The sequence below is a fragment of the Rhododendron vialii genome, chromosome 9a (genome assembly GCF_030253575.1).
Source record: "Rhododendron vialii isolate Sample 1 chromosome 9a, ASM3025357v1".
In the NCBI taxonomy this organism is placed as follows: Eukaryota; Viridiplantae; Streptophyta; class Magnoliopsida; order Ericales; family Ericaceae; genus Rhododendron; species Rhododendron vialii.
Window position 1 is genome coordinate 29,360,669 of NC_080565.1, and position 14,491 is coordinate 29,375,159.

The following is a 14,491-nucleotide window of genomic DNA, read 5'->3' on the forward strand; positions in this document are numbered from 1 at the left end:
GAAAATCCTATTAGAAAGAACAAATAATAAACAAATGTAGAGGACAGTAATTTTGGTACTAGAACAAATATTTCCTTGTACAAAAAGACTATTGCTCTACAGTTTTTTTTCATTTTCTTCACAGTTGATCCTCTATTGTAGATAATAAAAGTATAAAAACAGAGTAGTATGGCTTAAAATTGTCTAGGCAAACAAACGAGAGTAATACTTACAGTCGTTCGATCGCTATTACTCCATTGTTAGGTTATTGTGTGTGATTGAAAAATTTGAAAAAAGAGAAAATTATCCTTTGCTCTACTAACCTCTTTGTTACTCTCCTAGTTTCCTTGGTAAAATCCCTTGTCACCATTTTCTTTAAACATTTTTTAATTACTAAAAAAAACTTCTCAACAAGTTATAAATCTCTCCCACCTCATTTTTCTGCAATACACAGCAGTTACACATGTCAGCGTCTGCCCTGGGGTAGGCCTAGCAAGTCACTGCCCAGAGCCCCAAAGTTTTGGAGGCGGGGGAGCTGATGTCCCTATAAGGGGCAGCAGCTGTCCTGGCCGATCGGGGTTCACTCTGGTCTTGATCCGATGATCAGTAACGTTCACTTTGTAGACCTCATCGGGTCGAACAAGTGTACCAAAAATTAGCTCGATCGGATATTATTAAATGCCTAATCGGAATACATATAACTTGTCAATAATGGGTTCCAGTAAATTTGATCCAATTTTTCGGATCTATTATTTTCAAGATAAAAAATGTTCCGATAAAGCACTTAATGATATCCGATCGAGCTAATTTTTGGTACACTTATTCTACTCGACGAGCTCTACAAAATGAACATTTTCAATCATTGAAGCGAGACCGGAGTGAGTCCTGCTTGGCCGGGACAGCAGGCTGCTGCAGGGCTGCCCCTTAAAGGGGCATCAGCTCCCCCGCGTCCCAAAGGTTTGGCCCAAAATTAGGGTCCTCAAATGTGTAGAAGTACTACCCGTTCTGCTAAGATTCTTAATTTTTTAGTACATATTTTTTATTACTAGATATATCATTCTTTCATAATACATTACCTTTAATTCAAAAAATAAGTACTTTGAAAAATAAGTACTATTTCTCTTGGAGGAATGGGGCCTAAATATATATTATGCATATCATATCACATTATATAAAATGAGTGGTAAGAGTGTCCACAATAGCTTAACCAAAATCCAAAAATTGCTAAGATTAACAATATTTGTTCAAGAAAGTGCTCACATTGGAATAGCTAAACTTAGCAACTAACTAAATTCCGACCATTGTATACTAAAACTAGCAACATTTTGTCAATAATCAACTTAAGTGGACCTTACATCCTCTCAATCAAAGTGCATCCATCATTATACAAAAACCTTCATCCTCCATCCCCTTCTCAACAATGTTTTCAAAAAATTATTTTTAAAAAGAGCTTTTTTTCAAAAAATGTTTTTTAAAAAAACAAAAAACTACTTTTTCGAAACTGTTTTTTTTTTTCTAAAGAACAATTGTTCACAAACATTTTTTTTTCAAATATTGTTTTCTTATCAAAATTTGCTTTTTGAAAACTGTATTTACAAAAACTTTTTCAAAAAACTGTTTTGTTTTTTTTGAAAAATTTCAAAAAAATATATTAAAAAACCGTTTCGACATAATATCACCCCATCACCCAAAAAACCAAAAATTGCATACTCAAAGAGAGATATAATCAAGACCAAGGGGTTGGCCTAGTGGTTACATTCTCTCACTAGGTAAGATGCCTGAATCAGGTCAAAAAGAAAATGAAGAAGGTAACATGTCTGGATTCGAGTCATATCACTGCGAATTGCAGCACCCTTCCCCTATCTCCTCTTATCGATTGACAAAGAAAAAAAGAGAGATATATTCACCTAATCTATTCACACATTAGCATGTGCCCACCTTCTAGCTCCCGAAAAGGTAAAGCAGTCAGAAAATGGATTATTATGTGAATTTAATTTACAAAACTATAAATAAATAAAAAATAAATGATCCCGACAACTAAATAGACCCGTAACGAATTAACCCACGAAATTTAATGACCCAAAGCTGTTTTTTTTGAACAAACAAAATCATCCCATTATGATAAACAAGAAAGTACAGTCATACTTGTCCATACAAACAAGACCACATAGAGAAAACACCAGCTAAAACAAAACAACCCGACAATCAAAACAAAGCCCCAACAAACTAAACAGTCAAACAAGGCCAAACAACACCCTCACCGAAGCCAACAGAAATACAAACACCCCCTCAACGCCGAAGACACAATAAACTAAACCTGCAAAATAAAGATTAGGAATACGATGCAAAGATAAATCAATATAAAGCACGGCGTTGAGGGGTCTAGAAAGTATGCAAGTCACCACAGCTCTCTTCAAGCTAGTTCGAAGTGAAATTGTAGAAAATGTACTGAAGAGGGGCGATCCCATCTTGTATACTCAAATATAAGTTCAAGTTAATTGATTTAAGTTGTACTAGTAAATTAAGTTCAGGCCAAACACTTTTCAAAAGTCTACTGCCACCGCATGAGGGTCACTGCATAGCCCACCACACTAATTTTGGATGATCCAGATTAAAAATAAACTATTACCGATCAGAGTATTTATTATCGGTAATAGTTGAAAAATATATCTCATCCATTGGTTGTCGAGATCAACGGTGAGATTGAGGGAGCGGTAAAAGTATGCGGTGGGCATAGCACCGTTCTTTCAACTGTACGTGTTCACCACAAGAATGGTAACGGGGTAGGGCAGGTTTTTGTGTTCCCCAACCCGAAAATTATTACACGGCCTCGACCGCATCCGGGTATTCTTTGGGTATCCCCGTTCCCGCCCCGATCAGAGAACGAGTTTACCCGCCCCGTAAGAAATTTAAAAAATTTGGTAATGTAAAAGCAAAATAAAAGAAAATAGTTATTAAAAAAAGTGGTAATTTAGTATAATGGTAAAAATACAATGCTAAGAATAAGATTTTTTAGTATAATGATAATAATATTAGGGTAAAAATAATAAATTTTTTAAGTATAATGATAATTAAATTAGGATAAAAGTATAATTATATTATATATTAATATATGATGGGGCGGGTTTAGGTGTGGGGTACTTCCACTCCGAATCCGGTCAGATTTTGGAATTTTAACCCCAATCCTATATCCGAAAATGAGTTGGAAAATCCGGCCCGAACAATAGGACGGCCGGATTCGGGCCAATTGCCATCCCTAATTTGAGTATAACGTACCGACTGTTCAGGGAGTAAAGTTCACTAGTACAAGTAGCATCAAACACAGCATGTGCAAGCAACGCTGCTACTTGCACAGCAGCCGTGCACAGACCAGTTTTGCGTCCGTTTCGGGTCTCGCAAAGATGATCGGAGCCGCTCATTTTGTTCAAAATAGGCTAAATTTTGAAGCAAAATTAGATGATTCGTAAACGCCCTTCCCGATATCGGATTGAGGTGATTTTTTACAGAGACCATAAACGAAGTATTTTGAACAAAATGAGCGGCTCCGATCATCTTTGCGAGACCCGAGACGAGAGCAAAACTGGTCTGTGCACGGCTGCTGTGCAGCCTTTGCTGTGCAAGCAGACTTTCTGGTGTGCAAGTAGAGAGGCAGGAGAAAAACGTTTCTGAAAAAGACAAGGGACCTTGAAGCTGACAAAGGTTAATGCGTCTCGATCATTGCAGTAGATGGTGCGGTGATCGCACGGTTGCGGCTGAATACGACCGAGAGCGGCAGAGCGAGTGGGGGTTCCGGCCGCCGGCGGTGGACTCCGACCACCACCACAGCCACCTCCATTCATCTTCTCTACAACTCGTCCAATGTCCAGATCAAAAGTATAACGACGTTTTGTTTTGTAAGAACATGTACACCAAGCATAAGTGAAATACCTATTTAAAAAGCTAGTATAATTTCTACTTTATTTATTATTTTTTCTTTCACACCACAACAGCTTTTTCATAATCTTTTTTTTATCCATTAAATTATAGAAAAGAATAAAATTATAGAGAGAGAAAAGGAGGAAAAAGAATAAAAAATTGGGTACAGAGCATCTGTAAATTTGTTGAGATTTCTCCACAAATGTAAAAAATGCATGGTTATGTTTGGTTCACATTTGAGTTTAGTTTTAATTTAATTTTTCAATCATTACTCTATTTCTTTCTCTAATTATTATCATATTTTTTAAATTATTACTTTCTCATATCTCTCTATCTCTCTTCAATCATTATCCTATTTCTCTTTTCATCCACTACCAAAATTAAACTAAACTAAAATGCTAACCAAACAAAGCTTGGTGTTTAACTTGGTGCAAGCCCATTTTTTGCGCCTTTCCTAACCAAATTAGATAAAAATGCAAGTACGTCTAGGAGTATTATCTCTCCATTTCAAATTGAGAGTTCATTATTTTATTTTGAATTGTTCCAAAATGATAGCCATTTTCCAAATATGGAAGGAAAATTTGGTGATTTTTCAAATTTGGTAAATATAAATGTTATAAAATAAATAAAATATAGGAGTAATGATAAAAATAGTAGACATTATAAATATAACCATTCCATATCTTTTTAAATAGTTGAAATCTCAAAAAGTAACTCTCGCTCTGTACCAGAGGCAGTACTACATCCGACTAAACTAGACCATCCTCGCATAATTTTCATATTTAATTTATAAATAGTTAAAAGTATAAAAGGTTGACTGTGTGTACTCAATGTACACGATAAATAATAATGAAACACCATTTTAGTTTGTAATTTTCAATTTTGAGCTTCAAGCTTCAAACACTCGTATAATTTTTTTAAGTGCATTTTTGTGTAGTTTTTATTACGTTGAGACTAGACACTATCCATTTTTTTTTAACGCGAAAAAGTAAGAAAGTAATTTTATTTATTATTTTCATTAGGCAATTGCTAACTAGGGTATGAAAATTCTCGCTTTACTCCGTTAAAACAGTGATTAATTAACATTTTCTACTCAATAATTTAAAGGACGGTTGTACCTTTTTGTGTGTCGAGAATCACGTGGAGATCTTGCAAACAAAGCCGAATCGACGTGAGCTTTATAGAATGAGCGACCCCCAAATGTCGTTTTCCACTGGTCTCGTCATACGGAGGTGCCTGAAAAGGCCAAAAAGAAAAAGCTACCTTAACTTTTTTGGGAAAATTTCACTTACCTCCCCTGAGGTTTCTAACAAAAACGGTGAGGTTTCTGAAATATCACTGACCTCCCCTACTTTTGAAACAATTGTCAAGATTCCCCATTTGTTAACCCACCGTTAGATCCTTACCAGAAAATCATGATGTCAGCACATTTTGCAATGCCTACTGCCCAAATTACCCTTGCAACCATGCATAACCAAACAATGACTCCTTTGCTAGCAAAATCCTTCAAAGACCACGACATTCAGCCATAGCTGCATAGATGATTTTGAGGGGAAAACAACACAAAACCTTGGGTAATTTAAATCGTTCACAACTTGTCAAATTCTAAGAATATTTTGACAAGCTTTCTCTTTATTAAATTTTTTACTTCAGTATTTACAAATTCACATTTTCAAGGCTTGAGAATTCACATTTTCAAGGCTTGAGACTTAGAGGTTTGCTTCCTCCTAAGATCTTAAGTTTGAAACATCTTAAGTGCTGTCAACTCCTTTGGGATTAGTTCATATAGAGCTTTACTTTTGCTTCAATTTGGCTTCCCGCAAGTGAGCAGTGGAATGAGCCTCCAGAATTAATTGAGGTGCACATAAGCTGATCCGGCCATCTGAGTTATAAAAAAAAAAATCACTTTTTCAATGAAATGGACAACTAACCCTTAAGGTATGTTCCCCACCCATTGAAGTGCAAATTCACTTGTATTTATAGAGATTTTTTTTTGGTAATCTCATGTCTATAAATGTCATCGGCTACGCATGTATGTAAATTGCTATGTAATATCTTATATATTTTGTATATAATATATATATATATATATATATATATATATATATATATATATATTATTCTCTTTGTTCCCAATTGATAGTCCACTACGAAAAGATATATAATTGTCGTACAAAAAAATAAAGCACTTCTGTACGTCATTTTTTTAAAATTTCTTAACACCGAATTAAAGATTGCGACTAGTTCTTTAATTTGGTGTCAAAAAATTTAGAAAATGATGCATGGAAGAGGCTTATAATTTACAAAATTTATTGCACCAACTTAAAGAACTAAATGAGATCTTTGATTTATTTCAATAAAATAATATGTATGTGATAATCGTAAGGAATTTATTAATGGGATTTTCTTTTAAATTAGCGAGTTAGGCCCCGTTTCAGAAACCTTCCTAAAAAATAAGCAGCTTGTTTCACATTTTCAAACTCAAAAATAATGTAAATAAAAATTTAATTTTTTAATTTTTTTTGCCTCATATTAAAGATCTGTTAAACAAGATCCATATTGGTAGAAAAATAATTTACATAAACACATTATTTTTGAGCTTAAAATTGCCTTCTTAAAAAATAAGTACTTATTTTACGTTCTGGAACGGAGCCTTAATAGGCTAAGGAATTCATTAGCTAATTATTAGCTGGATATATAATCGTAAGGAATTCATTAGTGCTAATAATAAAGCCCAACAGGTTGGTTTAGTGGTCAAAACTTGAGACTTTGGGGTTTACTTCTTTGTAAGTTCACAGATTCAGAACCTCTCAGTTGCCGTCAATTTTTTTTGGAGCCAGTCAATATAGAGTTTTGCTCTAACTTTAATTGGGCTCCTTGCAAGTGGGCGGTGAGATTGAACCCCCAAGATTAGTCGAGGTGTGCGTAAGCTGGTCCGAACACCTAAGTTATCAAAAAATGATGGTAATAATAAAAAAAGTGGTAGATAGTGGCCCGAAGAAGTATTATGATTCTCTTTTCTACGCTGGTTTTCTCCATCAAGTTCATTTGTCAGCCCATTCTTCCTTCTTCTTCTTTTTGGTATTTTTTTACTTTATGTAAATTTTAATTCAAGTTTTCGTCGTAATTTTTAAGATTAATGGTCTGACTTGACAAGAGTAATCAGTAAAGGGTAAAAAATATGGACCGAAACTAAAAAAGTTCATATAAGACGGTAAAAATATTAACAATACCAGCTGTTTGGTTGTATTTTTTTCATCTTAATAACATTACTAGTAATTAACTATGTTTACAAATGGCTTAGAAAAAAGAAGAAAAAAAAAACAACTATGTTTATAGATGCCTAAAGCTTAAAGTTTGTTTTTGGTGAATTTAGTTTTACTAATTTTTGTGAAAGACGGTATGAAAAATACTAAGTGTCCTACACAATTACTCAAGCATTGTTATTAGGGGGGTATTCTGGTCTTTTAAACACAGCAGTTAACGCCATCTATTACAAGTTAACGACAAGGGGGAGGCTTGATATTGTCAGGAAAAGCGGGACGTCAGTGACATTTCAAAAACCTCAGGGGGGTCTCTGCATGTGTTAGAAACCTCAGGGAAGGTCAATGAAATTTGCCCAACTTTTTTTCTTTTGGTCGGTAGAAAAATCTCCCCCATCGAGGAGCATCTCTCCCAAACGTCAAATAATTTTTGAAGTGATCAGTGCTATGTTTGGATAAGTGAATAGAGGAATTCAAGATAATGTTTAAAAATAGAGGTAATAAGTAAAATAAATAAATAATTAGAGATACGAATAATGAGTAGAGAATTAAATTCGAGTAATGATTGACAGCATAGATAATAAGTGTTTTTTGAATTGAAATTTTTTTTTTCCAAAAAGCAAACCAACCTAAGCAAGAGAAACCAGCTCGATTAATGCTTTGTTTGGATTCAAACTTGAAAAGAAAAAAAAATCAAAGTCAGAAAACACTCATTAATCTTACTTTCAATTATTACTCTCATCTCTCTAATCATTATTCTCATTTCTCTCGACTTAATATATTTATTTTCAATCATTACCTTATCTTCTCTCTCCACTCATTACTCAAAAACCAAACCCAAATTTGTTTAAAAACTCATTCAAATAAAGCATAAGTAATTGTAGATATTTGATCCAATCTTGTAATCTACTGTAAATGAGGAATGCTAACGGGTGCCGAGGGGAAACGTTAGACCCCGTTCGTTTTAGAGTTTTAGATTTTAGATTCTAATCATTAATTTATTTATTTTTAATTATTATTCTTATTTTTCTTTCTACTTCTCTTTAATTATTACTCATATTTTCAATCATTACTCTATTTTTTTTATACTCATTACGTGTAAATCTAAATTCAAAATCTCAAAACTAACGGTGGGGTCTTAGTGCAGAGAAATTATTCGTTGCCCCAAGGGCAACACGTCATCCATGCCTGGTGGTGCCTCCCAGCAATCAAAGCCTGCCGTCTGGGAGAAAATATTGGAAAGTCTATCACTTTGATTGAGACATCCCACTGACACATTTTTTACTATCCACTATACAATCTTCTCTCTCTAAAATAGCAAATAGGCGTGTAAATCAAAAAAAAAAATATTTGAATTGCCCAAAATTGTGTAGACACAAAAAAAACTTAATACATTTTAGCACCTTGTTTCCATTAACAAAAAAACACAAAAAATTTAAAGCATTTTACCAATTGGTTTCCAATAATAAAAAGAAGTTTCACTCACACACCCAGTAAAAAAAAAAAAATACTACCGCAAATAATAACTTAATATTTTTCATCAACTTATTTAGGTTTTGTTCTTTTAAATAAGCCAAAGTGGCTTATTTTTTGTCCTTATTCAATTTTTTTTCGCATTTGTTAGTTTCTCGTCAATTTTTTGGGGATTATTGCTTCGTCATGATGAGAGGAAATCTAAAAAGTAAAAAATTTCGATCGAAATCCAATTTTTTAAATAAAGACGAAAAAATTGACTTATTGGCTTATTTTTTATCTTTATTCAAAAAAAATTAAGTTTTGATAGAAATTTTTTACTTTTTAGATTCCTCTCGTCATAACGAAGCAATAATTCTCAAAAAATTGACGAGAAACTAACAAATGTAAAAAAAATTTAAATAAGGACAAAAAATAAGCCACTTTGGCTTATTTAAAAGAACAAGTATTACGAGAAACACCTAACAACTTTTCAACCACAATTAAAATCTACAAAATTTCTACTAGCACAAACACACTCTAAGAAGAACCGCCCTGTTACGCTAAGATTTTTGAGCTTTTTCTTATTTTGTTCTTAATAAAAATATTTTGTTAACAAACTTTTTACTTTTACCCTAATATTTTTGTTGTAATATCCGAGAGGCTTTACCTTAGATATTGAAGGTAAAAAAAAGTCATAATTTTTACTTTAAGCTGATTTTTTGGGCTTTATGATGAATATTTTTAAAAATATTTTGATTAAAGTCATAATTTTCTTCTGTTATTCTCGTCAAGACGAATCAATAATCCACAAAAGTTTGTTGCAAAATTAATTTTTTTTTATTAAGGGCAAAATAAGAAAAAGCTCAAAAATCTTAGCGTAAAGAGCGGGTCTTCTTAGAGTGTGTTTCCACTAGTAAAAATTTTGTAGATTTTTAATTGTGGTTGAAAAGTTGTTAGGTGTTTCTCGTAGTAAATAAGTTGATGAAAAATGTCTTATTATTTGCGGTAGTATTTTTTTTTTACTGAGTATGTGAGTGAAACTTATTTTTATTATTGGAAAATGCCTTAAATTTTTTGTGTTTTTTTGTTAATGGAAACGAGGTGCTAAAATGTGTTAAGTTTTTTTTGTGTCTACACAATTTTGGGCAATTCAATTTTATTTTTTTCATTTACACGCCTATTTGGAGTATTTTAGAGAGAGAAGGTTGTGTAGTGGAGAGTGAAAAATGTGTCAATGGGATGCCTTAAACAGTGACAGACTTTCCAATAATTTCTCCAAGACAGCAGGCTTTGATTGGTGGAAGGCACCACCTGACATGGATGACGTGTTACCCTTGGGGCAACGAATAATTTCTCCTTAGTGCCATTCACGCGCATCATACTGACAGCCTGACAGGTTCTCTGATTCGATTTCTCAATCGAAAGCCACTTTTTCTGTTGAAGCAATCAATCTTTTGGCAAATGACGAAACTAACCTCATGCTTTTCCAACACTGTGGCTATAGAAGAATAGAACACATGTTTACACAGCACAACGCTATTTTACAACAATGTTATTCACACAACGATTTAAATATTTATTTTATATAATCTTTCACATATATGTGAGATTTAAACATAATAGTGTGTGTAAAATTCATATATATATAAGAGGTTGTATTTAATATTATGTTTAGATTATTATGTAAATACATTTTTTTGTTACTTAAATGCCATAGACTAACCTATAATGAAATTCTATATTTACTGGGGGGAGCCCACTGGCCACAAACCAACCCTCATTGACTTGCTCACGCCAATGATCTGTAATTCCTTTCCTTGATTCTATTTTAATTTCTGTTTATTTACTTCTAGCGGCAGGAAAGAAACGTCTTATACTCCGCTACAAAATACTGTATATTTTATGGAGTACAATATATTGCAAGAGGTTCTGTAAGATTGGATCAAAAACTTATACTTTATTTGTAATTATTTATTGCTGTTAGAATTGAGGTTCATATGTTAAATATAGAGAGATACTAAAGATTTATAGAAATAAGACAGGCGTATTTTTGGTATGCAAGTCAACTACTGGATTAGAGTTAGAATAAAGTAATTATAAATACTCTATGTTGTAACCCTATTTTATACTGTAATAGTAAAAATCGCAGCCGCTCTCTTGCTCCCATGGTCATACGTATATCCGTGTGTTGATTTCTTTACTGTTTTCGTATACTTGCATATCATGTGTGCGTGTTTGGTCCTATAGTTGCCTTGAAATTTTGAAAACGCTTCTGTTTCACAACTTGTGGCAAAGAAAAGGAGTAAAAATCAAGCAGTATAAAGGAACCGTCGATATATAAGTATTTTACTGCAGATAAATTACAAATAAAGAAATATGAGTATCTCAGTTAAACAAGAAACAGCAGGACTACGGTCACAGCATGGATTTCGCGGTAACCGTTCACCAAGCGTCTATTGGGCTCACTCTAGATTTCAAAAAAATACAGAAAAATATTTATAAATTTTAAAATAATATTTTATGGGATCCTGTAAAAAATCAGCTCCAACGGATATTGGTAGATATGTTTTTTGAATTTGTAGGGACGAAATTGCAAAACTAAACAGTTTTGTCCCTACAAATTTCAAAAAACATACCTACCGATATCCATTGGATCTGATTTTTTACAAGATTCCATAGAATATTATTTTAAAATTTATGAATATTTTTTTATATTTTTTGGGGCCCATCTAGGCGCGCGGTGACCCTAGACTTTCCGAACAAGAAATATGGCAAAGAAATCTTGTGGAGGCCAATGAGCTAGTACACAAAGGATGAAACTGAGTGGAAGCACGGCTTTTGGAGATGCAGGAGGACTAGTTGACTGCATCAAACAGAACTTTTAGGTGGACTTAATCTTGATTTTTCGAAGGCTTAAAAAAAAAATTAAAAATAAGACATTTTTGTTGGATAATAATAATAATAATAAATTAAAAAGTAAGAAGGACTCTTACAATCAAATTTAAGGCTTAAAGCGATCACAAAATAGGTTTTAGCTCAAGTTCGGCTTTAGATACAGGCGCAAAACAAAGTTAAAAAGTAGTCCATCAAATCTCTTTAAGATCATAGCCACTCTACGCGGTTGTCAACAAAAGTGTAGGACCGTAGCGTCCTACACTTTAGAAAAAGTCTTGTTTCGTCCTTATCTAAATTTTTTTCACGTTTGTTTTTTTTATATCAAATTTTTGACTTTTTGATTTGTCTCGTCAAGACGAATCAAAAAAATAAAAAAATTAATTTTTACCCAAATATTTTAAACAATAACCACTTTTAAGTTTTTAACATATTTTAAACAATAACCACTGTTAAGTCTTGGATAAAAAGAAAATTTAAAGCAAAACTAATAAACAAGAAATAAAATTAAATAAGAACAAAATAAAAAACAAATGAAAAAAGTTGTCAATGGAACGGGGATATAAAAGCAGGGAGCCATGACTCCATAGTTGCTTTTCGAAGTTAAAGTGCGTGAAAACGCACGAAAGAGGAACAGCACTCGGAAGTACCGTATGCATGTATAGCACGTGTATATAATACCGCATGCATGTATGTAGTATAGCACGTGCTCGAGGAAAAATAGGAAACCCATTGCGAAAGACGGTTTTAGGTCCTGTTCTGTTAAGATATATATTTTTTAAATACTTATTTTTTATTTTACGAGAAAAGTCATTTTTCATAATATGTCACATTTAATTTAAAAAATAAATACTTATTTTAATTAGTTGAACACGCTTTTAAAGTAAACAAGTTTGTCAATAGAAACCTCTCCGAGCCTAACAGAGAGTATCGGAGCCCCACAAGTGCGGAAAAGAGAATGAAAGCAAGAAGAAATCACTACTCAAGGTGTACATCATCCTGCGTAAAGGCACACGGGAAATATGCATTGCAGCGCTATACAAGCATGGACCACCTCATAACAATAGAAGACCTCAAACTTTGCAAGAGTTAAAAGTCCGACTTTGCGATGAAATGAACTATTGACATCAACAGAGGAGATATATAGTCATCACAATCAAATGATATTTTGAGCTTTCGGGATTCGTTGCGAATTTGGAAAAAGAAAAGAAAAGAAAAGAAGAGGAGAATGCTGTGTCCACAAAATGTTATCAGCACTGGAACCACAATGTTGTAATTTTGTTCACTGAGAAAGAAGAGGGAAAAAAATGAAAACCATACTTGAATTTTGTAAAATAAAGCACGAAATTTTGTGCAAGTTATGGCAGCAGAATACATAAAGAGTGCAAAAGTTCACCATACGTAAATTAAGAATCTTTTTGTCCATTTTGATTCGAATCGTTCATTAAATATAAAACACATTTTCAAGGGCCATTGCGAAAATCGGCTCAATCTAATACTTATAGGTGCTTGATTCAATCATTTAACTTTTTATTATTCTCAAATCCAAATGAAAAGCTAAATAATTGAATCGAACACCTATGAGTATCGAATTTAGCTGAATGTTAGCGGAGGCCCTTGAAAAAGTGTTTTACATTTGATGAACGACTTGGATCGCTTGTATGAGACCTATAGTGGACTCCATAAAAATCTATGCTCGATCTGTGTTATTTTTTTCTATGTGAATAACACAATTGTTTTAAAAATAGCATACGAAATCAACATAACATACTGTGGGGTGGAGAGGTTGATCGGTGAATCTTTAAATAGTGAACAATTTCAATCATTATTGTGATTTTGAAAAGGGTAAAGTATGTACTTGACTCTAAACTATTTGAATTTTGTTTAGCCCCACTACACAAACGTTACTACTATATATATTTATTTTTTTTGAAAAAACAAATGTTACTATCTACCAAGGACAAATCCCAATTTCCATCCACATGGACGGAAAATTTAAATTAAGGCTATATATGTCATTTTATGTACCAATATATATGTATATGTATGTATCTCCTTCCTTCTTCCTCACTATCTATACGAACAGTTCCCAAATGTGAGACCTAACCCTTCCACCCTCTCTCTCCACCGCCGTCAAAACCCCCAACGGCGACACGGTGGGGCTGAAATCCCCCACATCATACGGCGTCAACCTCCGAGTCAACCCGGTCCTCAACTCAGTCCGAGCCACCCCCGTGTTCTCGTGGGTCGATATGTAGACCAAGTAATCCCCCACCACGCTCGGCCCGATCCTTCATCGAAATCAGTCCCACTTCAAATTTACAATCAATTTGTCCATCACTCAAAAGGGGTACTTGAACAAGAGTTGGGATTTGGAGGATGGACCTTTTTCTGGTGCGATCGGGACCATTGGGGTAGACCGCATTAAGGTAGATGGACGTTGATCCGTTGCGCTCGGTGACGTAGACGAGGTGGATGGACGGCGGGGATTTGTTTTGGACAGAGAGAGAGGAGAGAGGAAAGTGCCATAAACACAATAGCACAAGAAATTTATGGGTGCGTTGAAAACTTTGAATTTCAAGTCTAAATTATTATTAGTATTAAGTATTAACGCATGTATCTTGATTGGAATTGGTTTTCCTAATTTGGCAGCAAAACCAATATTGGATTGGGGCAGGGGGCTTGTTATACCTCCATGAGCAGTGTCATCCAAAGATAATGCATAGAGATGCGAAGGCTGCAGGTAACGTCGATTATTGGGAACGTTATTTAAATATATTTGAAACAAAGTTTAATCTTTATTAAATAAAAAGAAATATAAAGTTATTACAAGTTATATTATTTTCAAATTTATGCTACATTTATTTAAATAGACAAGCCGAACTCCTCGAAATTATAAAATCTCTCTTGTTCGTCTCTAAACTCTGGCATAAGATGTCAGGATTACAAAAGTAACACCGTGAGTAATTAAGCTCAATAGTTAACTC

The 14,491-nt window shown here is 33.6% G+C and overlaps 1 pseudogene; it reads right to left on the reverse strand.

Moving 5' to 3' along the window:
• LOC131301424 (phospholipid-transporting ATPase 3-like) overlaps positions 1 to 3,870 on the reverse strand; it is a 42,322-nt pseudogene extending 38,452 nt beyond the window's left edge.
• Positions 3,871 to 14,491: the final 10,621 nt, after the last annotated feature.